The sequence below is a fragment of the Mya arenaria genome, chromosome 15, assembly GCF_026914265.1.
Source record: "Mya arenaria isolate MELC-2E11 chromosome 15, ASM2691426v1".
NCBI classification, from domain to species: Eukaryota; Metazoa; Mollusca; class Bivalvia; order Myida; family Myidae; genus Mya; species Mya arenaria.
In genome coordinates, this window is record NC_069136.1 from 41,342,748 (window position 1) to 41,352,370 (window position 9,623).

Here is a 9,623-nt window from a genome sequence, read left to right on the forward strand (position 1 = left end):
GTCTGAATGTGCAGTTAGCTCAGCCATCAGCAATCGACATTCGGAATTATATAGTAAAAGTACAATGTCGAGCAGGAATGACGAATCCTAGCTCGATATTCGATATTATGTAGCTAATTTTAATGTCGATGTTTTGTCGAGCTGGTCGGAATCCTAGCTCAACATTCGGTAATATACTGTAAAATTTCAATGTCGAGCTGAAATGTCGGGCTTGACGAAAATCTAGCTCGATATTCGATATAAGGCAAGTATTCATCATCACGCACACAGCTGTAGATGTGAGGACATTCGTCTGATCGTGCGTATTTTTAAAAAGGCAAAAAAGATTTGCTTATTGCGCAATACCTATGTCAAGTTTTATTGCAATCTCCTTATCTAAGAAAGTAGTTCGCAAGCTCAAGTGTATCCGTATAATATGCTATTAAGTAGTAAAATGAAGTGTTTTAGTTTAAAGACCAATACATAAGCCAGGCACACCGAAAATATACCACACTTAATAAAATTTCATGGCGGTAATGTCTACAAACGTTTGTGCCAGTCCGTTGAAAAACGCGGGCGTAGTTTGCGTCAATAAAGTGCATGCACCAATCTATAATATAACAATGTATTGCAAAGTTCAAAGGTCTGTGCTAGGCCTTTTGATGCATATCAATATTATGTTAAACATATGCAGCCCCAATGATATTAATGTGTATCAAATGTTGTTAAAATGTACCAAACTTGATTATAATCTCTCTATAATGTGGAAGCAAGAATATATAATATAAAACGCATTGATACCCTGTACAGAACACACTTTGCCCCCCCCCCCCCAAAAAAAAAAGACGACATTGTGTCCCTTTACAGACAACACTGGGACCCCATACCGACGACACTAAGTCCCCATAAAGACGACATTGTGTCCCAATACAGACGACACTAGGATCGTATACAAACGGCATTTTATCCCCATGCAGACTACACTGGGACCATATATAGACGACATTGTGTCCCAATAAACACGAAACTGGACTCTCGTACAGATAAATCTGGGCCCTCATACAGACGACACTGGGACCCTATACAGTCAACACTAGGACCCTACACAGGCGACACTCAGCCTCTAGACAGAAGACACTGGGTCCCTATACAGGCGACACTGGGTCCTCATACAAAAAGACACTGGGCCTCTATACAGACAACACTGGGCCCCCATAAATACGACATTTGGACCCTATACAGACGACACTGGGTTCTATACAGACGACCCCGTAAATACGACATTGGGACCATAAACAGACGAAACTGGGATCATAAACAGACGAAACTGGGCCCCATATAGACGACACCGGACTCTCGTATAGATGACAATGGGCCCTCATACAGACGACACTGGGAACTATACAGACGACAATGTGTCCCCATACAGACGACTCTGGGACCCTATATAGACGATTTTTGGTTCCCTTACAGATAACACTATACTCTCATACAGACGACACTGATGCCTCATACAGACGATACCGGGCCACTATACAGACGACACTGGGTCCCAATACAGACGACTAGTGGCCCCTACACTGGCAGACATTACACTGAATATTTTTATTTACCTGTTTTGTTACGTAAATAGGCTCTCTGTTATAAATGTTTATCAATTATATATTGAACAACTGTATGTATGTGTACTTGAATGCCGATGTTATGGAATTAAAGTTGAGACACATAAAACAAATCCTGTATCGATTACGCTACAAAAGATATTATTATCGTGAATATGATATTACAAAAATGTCATTGAAATTTGTCTTTCTCTTTATTCGTTAATGAATGGAATGGCATGGCTTGTTATATTGAGTCATAAATGAGACTTTTGTAACGGAATTAATAAGGACTGCCGTGGATCAAAAATGCATTCGCTGGGATCATGTTACTAATCACTTTGCACGTTTACACTCAATTAAGTTTATTGCGTAAAACATATACACATGCTGAAAGCAAATACAATTTGAGCAAAGGCATGATTTAAAGCATTATTTAACATTGTTTAAAGACAAGAAAAAGTAAGATTACTATGGATTTAACAAAACAGTTTATTCAGATTTTTTTTATATATTTGGGTCTTAAGTCTGAACATTTAATGCATATTAATATAAAGTTGTTTTATATACTTGCACTGTAACATATAAAAAAATATTTACTAACCTTTAGCTTCAAATTACCGATTCCAAAGAACAAAAATCACTCTATACTAACAAAATGGTTAAACCCCCCAGTAAATTTACATTTTACTGACCGTTTCAAAGCGGTACCAAGCAATCCTTGATAAACAGACCTGTTTTTTATATAATATGTATATGCACTGTGATGTTTGTGGAGTTTTGTGCTTTTGCTCAATAATTCTTTTTTGGATTTTTGTTTTTGTGATCTATGTCTTTGGTGTTTTCCCTGTGCCATTAAACGGGGTTTACGTTTAAACTTTTGGCTTCTGAGCTTGTTTCTGTAGTTTTTCATATGAATATTAATTGAAATCGTATGATCACTCAATTTCTTCGTTTTTAAAACCCACTGTAACAATTGCATTCTATAGTTGTATAGAGGTATTTTTATTGATGGATATGTCCTACATAAATTGATAATGTATGGCATAGGTAACTGACAAATGACTAAATGGACTAACTTTAAAATGATTATGAATACATATACATGAAAATTTTGTATAAAGCAATGTAAGAGTAATTTCCTGGAAACACCATGTTCAAACCATAAATAAATGAATGAATCCATTAATCCATGAATCCATGAATGAATCCAAGAATGAATCCATGAATCCATAAATGAATAATTCCATGAATAAATCCATGAATCAAACAATAATTCAAATAAACAATCGGTCGATTAAGAACAAATCAATAATCAATATTTTCTTCATCGATCAAAAACAATACGGATGTAAATAAGTTTATAGTATACATTTTGCCATTATTATAGTACTTTAAAGCTATGAATACCAGTCACAGTTTGCAGAAAACATGTTATATGTATAAGGGTATGTGCTGGAAATTTTGGAGAATTCAGGTGGGTTTATCAATATCAATAAAGTGCAAATTGACAAACACACACGAGTTGGCACCGTTGTGATCTTATTCCTGTTACTTCCACATTGTTCTATCGAAAAACCAACTTACTTTTGTAACGATCAACTGCAGACTTTTAAAGGTTAGTACCTGATCAACTTCTGCGTACGCGATTATGTAATTTCATATAAACAGCTGTTTCTTCTTTTTTTTGTGAATTTAAATCCCGGTGAACACGTCTCTATTAATATTTCATATTCTTGTTATCAATATAGAACAATAAAAAGGATATCTTTAACACGAAATCGCAAAATTACACCAATCTTATTTGGCTTAAGGTAAACAACCGTGCATAACCAGATTTTAACGTATGCAGTTTTTGAGGAACGGATTTGGGTATTTAACATGAATGCACGTACATAGTCTATTATAACATTTATCGGAAATCGCTCGCTTACAGACACCCATTAAAGAAGGCAGTGAACCAGCTTATTCAGGCATTAATAGGCTTACATAATAGCATTATTTTGTAAACAAGCGTAATTGACGAGGTTCTGTGGACTGAAACTTAATAAATTCTTAAACATTTCAAAATATTTATGGAAATAAATCGGGAGAATGAGTCACAAGAACTTAACCAAATCATAACATTATTTCTACAATACTCGGTTTTCGTGTTTTCAAGTTTAATGGAATAGAATAAGTATAGATTTTCTGGTAGAATACGTTTCTGTTTCATAAGTTTACTTACACACGTTTTTCATAATGTTTATATATCCGTATGTATTGCTGGATATAACAGTACACTACCAGATCCCGTAAGTTATAATATTCACATGGAATGTAAGCCAGTATGCACTGGTATGATATCCGTATTTCATTTCAAAGCAATCACTCACCTGGTTACACTTCTGTCCAGGAAAATGCCAACCGGGCCAATAATATTTCCAATGGTCGTGAGAACAAGCTTCTCAGAGAATGTCCAGAAGCAGAAAATATATCAATTATTAGATCGATACCCAATACGCTGTCTCGTATGTCATTTATCCAATAATCTTTTCATGTGCGAATTCTTGATTTCTGCAATATTACCGCCTCATCATGACAAGGTTTGTGATCTTCGTTGGATGCTATGCGATAATGGCAGTAATCTACGTATTTGTTGGCAGTTCATGGGGTTAGACACATTCTGTCATGCAGAAAATAAAATGTATATAAAGCTCTGTCATGACTGTCTGGATCTGTTTCCAGCCTTTTCCCTGCTTCCGGTCGATTAATAATTGCATCACAAGTAATTAAAAAAAAACAGCCGTATAACCACCGTCGGCTTGCAAAATCCATGGTTTCTGGACATTGAGACTGCAACCCCTTAGACTTAATATTAATTTGTCGTTTGTTACAAGAAGGCCGACTTCTAAGTACAGCGTATACCGAATCATTGAATTGCCAGGTTCCAGAAATGAGACAATGAAATTCATTTAGATATTCCGATGAACAATGATATAACCATGGATGCCGGCTGACGCCATATTATTTTGGTAACATATTCTTGTCTAATCTTTGTTGGCATTGCAAGGTTGAGAAATAGGCCATTTTCCCGCCAAATTTCAGTCGATTTAAAGATCAAAAGTTGAAACTGCAATAATTGTATTAATTATGTTTTTACGGACATTTAATCTTAATATATGTATATGAATACAATAACCTTTCAAATGATAACAGAATTACATGGGGTCACCAATTATAAACATTTAACATGATCACCAATGGTACGATGAAATTTCAAGCTCATAACGTTATGATTTCACAGGGCACCTTCAAACTCTGGACTATAAACGTCTAGTTTGTTAAACTATTTTCATTTTCAGTCTCATTGTCACCACACATGTTGGATATCTGGGTTGAACACTGTTCTGAACTTTGGAAATAATCTAGAATCTAAATCATAATTCAAATAGGTTTTAAAAACCACTTGACGGGCTCTCACTATTTCGATTGAACCCTTGCAATACAATGACATTAAGCAAATGATAGATACCCCTACTCCCAACTTTCAGACAGACCAGAATTCTGAGACGATTCGAGGACTTGGATCCTCGCCCCGCTTTCGGTCGATTGATAATTGCGTAACACATATTAACCCGCTGGCAGACATAATGTTGTCTTTGAATATTAGCATTTAATGCATTAACAATTTTTCATTCATGCTTTTAGATGAAATATGTAGTTTTATCAGTGTAATTACAACAGTGAAAATATAAATTTTACTTTAACTATGGAGTGAAAATATCAACTTCAAGAACTTCTTTTAAAAACTCCTTTATCAAAACCAAACACATCACTTTTGATCCAGTAAATGTTGCAAAATTATAATTTGATATAAATAGGTTGCAAATGTGTAAATAAATATATTTTACAACTGCTCGAACTTAAACTCGATGTTATACAATCTATCAAAGGACTTGTAAACTGTCTGACTTTATAATACGACTTTCCCGGAAAGTTCACACAAAAATTACAGTCATGTAATTTTTCACCTTACGCCTATGAATCTGACAACAACCAAGCGTGGTCTGGACGAGACTGATCTCTGACACTAAGTGGTGATTGATTGCTTTTGTATCATGAATTAAACTCTTAAACTTTGAAAATTGTTTTAAATCTAATATGAATTCACATTTGTTTTCCTTACACATTCGGCGTTTCCAATTTGTGTTTAGTAAATGGTGAAAAGTGTTATTTTGTCATGTATTCATGCCCTGTTCAATTTAAAAGAATATTTGTGCTGTTTTTACTATTATTATATGAAAAACACTTATTGATGAATGCTCATAAAATGTTTGCACTAAAACACGAGTAAATAATAAGCTATAAAATACTCTTGGATAACTATTTCTCCACCAGCCGGGAATAGAAAAGACAGCTACGTCATCAGCGATCATACTTTGCGTGAGAGGCTTCCCACAGGTAGCCGCATAGCAAACACTCTTTTCAAAAAGCAGGTACTTTAAAATTGAAATACCAATAAAGCTCCGAAGCATAAATGAAAGCGAAAATGTGTTTATTTCAGTTAGATCGTATTCTATTTTACTCGTGATCATAGAAAAACTGTATTTTCACTCGTGGGTGCGACACTAGTTAAAATATGTTATTCAATTACATTTGTGAATTAAATAACAAAAAAGGCATATATTAAACATAAAATCATTAAATATACTCTAACGACACCTACTTTCACTTTGTTTCTTCCGGTTTACAAATCAAGTTTCTCTTTGGATCTTCCGGTTTTGCAGGAAATATAAACATTGGTTTTCATTGTTGGATATTTTGATTTGCTGTTCTGTCGCGCTAATGAAATTGCTCGAGGAAAATATTTTCGCGGTTATTTCATTCAATCTTTGTTGACTTTAAAATAGTTCCACATTAAAGTTCTGATTATAATAACGCCGATGTCCAGCTGATGGTGATTTCTACATGTATGTGTTAAATTATAAAATTGAAATGAGAATTATTTGTATTTAAATTTATGTCCCGACTAAGTTATAGTAATGTAAACATGACTGTCAATTGACGTTGTTCAAGTTTAACTCTAATACTGTGAAAAAGTTTAAACAAAAACCCTGTTTAATATTTAGCTACATAAAGAGATGACGATAATTTACTGAAATCAACAAGTATCCTCTAATTATTGGTTGTTAGCTGTCTTAATATTTAGACAACGTTAAAACTCTTTTAACACATTTATGGACCATAATAAAATAACAAAACAAAGAGGAAGTGTTTTACCAGTACTTCCTTATAAGTATTGTTAGCATAGACGGGAACTTAAATATTAAGCAAATTAAAACCCGTTCATTTCACTTTTGGTAGATGTGTGCAATATTAATCAGTTTGTAAATGTAATAGAAACTAACAAGGCGGAAGATAATCATTATACAACTAAATCTTTTTATTTTTACAAAAGTAAAATCAAAATTAGAATAAAAGACCTTGTTTCAAATACCAGTCGTCTTAATGATCACTTGTAAAGTAAACAGCTATGCTATGATATTACACGGCAATTCAAACTTTGTTCATGTATTAACTGGTTTACACTATACCAAACAGTCACACATTTACAGCCTTTTGTGTGTCAGTGTGTGTATACCACGTGGTAAATTTCGTCATAATTGCTAACTCGAAAGGCAACATTTTACTTCGAATTTAGAATTAAAACAAAGATAACTTCACTATTTCTTAACCATTTTAAATAAAACATAGCACAGTCTACGCCGCTTACGGAGCCCCGCCTTCGATCTTTTACCAGACCGGTTTCCAATATAATAGTTTGCCTGTGCTCCGTCAGACGGCCGTATTATGAAAAGGTTTGTTTTAAGAAACTAAACTCTCAATCAAACAATGGTTAAAAACCGAATGCGAGGCTCCGTAAGCGACGTAGACTGCTCTATGTTTCATTTAGAATGGTGATGAAGTGGTGAAGTTGTCTTCATTCACAGCGAAATATTGCCTTCCGACGTAGCATTTATGACGCAATTTTTCACGTGATATACACACACTGCCTATGATATCTCATATCAACGAGCGATAACATCACTTTGTGATCATGAGTGACATAAACGAACACCGTTACGACACTTGCAAACGAGGCTCATGTGTGCCCCGAACAATGTGATGTTATATGAAGTTATAGTTGTCGGCTGTCTGAACATTCAACTAGAAAAATATTTATCATAACATTCTTGTTTCTTAAAATAAGCAGATGTCATGCATTGCCTAGTTATGTGATAGAAAATATTTTATTTAACTTAAACACTAAATATTGTATTTGAAGATGATGCCCCCCGGTTCGAGACTATCGAAATTGTTGGCAATGTTTGTTGGATAAAACGATAAAACTGTTGCGAATGCTTGTCCTTGATGGAGTGATTTATTAAATTTTACACAAACGTCCAGGATTGAAAAGTGAAATAAAATATAGAAACTCACGGTTTAAGGTTATATATGCTTCGCCACACTGAACATTTAAAAGATTACAAACTTCATATATAATCCACAAGGTATCAGGTAAAAGCACTTTCAATATGTTATACTATTCATTTGCAATCACTCTTGTGTCACGATTTCTGTTTCAGTATTTATAATATATACCACTTGGTCACCATAGCCTCACAATACGAGAATTGTTATTGCTAGCTTCTCTTGTGTGTCGTATTGTCATTATCAGCGACTAAAGTACATGTTACCCATTTACCTTCCGTAACTCGTTCAAATCATTCAACTCATTTACAATGTACATACTTTACCAAATAAATGGATTATTGAAATACAAGCGTCTAAAGGGATACTAATATCGTTCATAAGAGGTTAAGCAGTTAATAAATCGCCCGTTAAATGGGCACAATATAGGATGATGATGCTATTGTATTTTAATGCATAATTATGTTTATTTCATTTTACTTGAAAACACAAAAAAGCATTATGATTTGTGAACAGCTAAAAACGCCTCTATATTTTTGGCCATAGTTAAAAAGGCGCAAAAATCTCGCTTATATTTCTTTATGCAGAAAATCAATTCTATGCGTTTTCTATTGTAATGCTGTTCATTTCCGAAAGTCCTGGACCTCGCACTCGGAGGTAATAGTATATAAGATGCTTCACATGTGATGCAATAAAAAATCGACCGTAGACAATTTGATTTGTCAAAGCGGATCCAAACACCGGTGACAGAGTCGAGAGCATGTTTCATTGTGCGCATGATGGAGTAAGCCTTGCAATTTAGAATTCACTCATGTTGGAAAATGAGACCATGTACTTTTAATATCACACGGGGAAATAAACAGATGGTACGCTAGTTTAACAAGCTTATCGCAGCTAATTTTATGTCTCATGAATTTGCATGGATTAAGTGAAGTAAGAAAACTAATTGTTTACCAGAAACGCGATATGAATAAATCACAAAGATTTGCATTAAAAAGGAAATAAAGCATTTAATTGAAATAAAGAATGATGGATGAAACCTGTTATTGATCCGATTACCAATCTCACAATCTTCCAACACCGCCTGATGCCGTAATACACATGTGTGACACGGTTTATCTTGGTCTGTACAAACCGATGGTCGGGATTGTTGTGGATATAATACCAGTAGAAATCGGCTTAGCTTCCATGAAAATAGTGTGGGAGTGTTGGATTTCATGTGTACTACTTTATTTACTAAAAAAACTGAAATCGTTTTCTATTAAAAGGTTACATTTCAGAAAAAACAACGAACGCTACTTGATCGATCTTTTACCACCAAGCATTCGAAATTTTCAAATGTCACCAAACAAAACCTTTCAATTATATATAAACATTGTATCATCGTAAATACCATAATGATTATTACATACAAATGTACTTCCTTAAGTGTGATATGACCAGTGACAATTATTATTCAAAACAATATCTTTGATATTTATATATTCTGTGTCACCTATTTGTTACAAACAATATAACGAACCACCACTAAAACCACATGTGCCGATAAGGCTAATTGTTATTATTGCCGTCCAAATATTATATGCGGCA

At 34.3% G+C, this 9,623-nt stretch overlaps 1 protein-coding gene across 6 annotated transcripts in view; it reads right to left on the minus strand.

Annotated features, from left to right (window-relative positions):
- Positions 1 to 8,253, minus strand: part of LOC128219835 (Na(+)/H(+) exchanger beta-like) — a 134,882-nt gene extending 126,629 nt beyond the window's left edge. For 2 of the 6 annotated variants that reach the window (XM_052927927.1, XM_052927926.1), the window contains exon 1: positions 3,168 to 3,416. The gene's annotated coding sequence lies outside the window, so the exon portion shown is untranslated. Of the gene's footprint in view, positions 1 to 3,102; positions 3,417 to 3,955; positions 3,975 to 8,042 lie in introns of those variants that run through there. The other 4 variants (XM_052927915.1, XM_052927925.1, XM_052927918.1 and 1 more) reach the window with 4 other exon arrangements.
- Between the last annotated feature and the right edge of the window lie 1,370 nt (positions 8,254 to 9,623).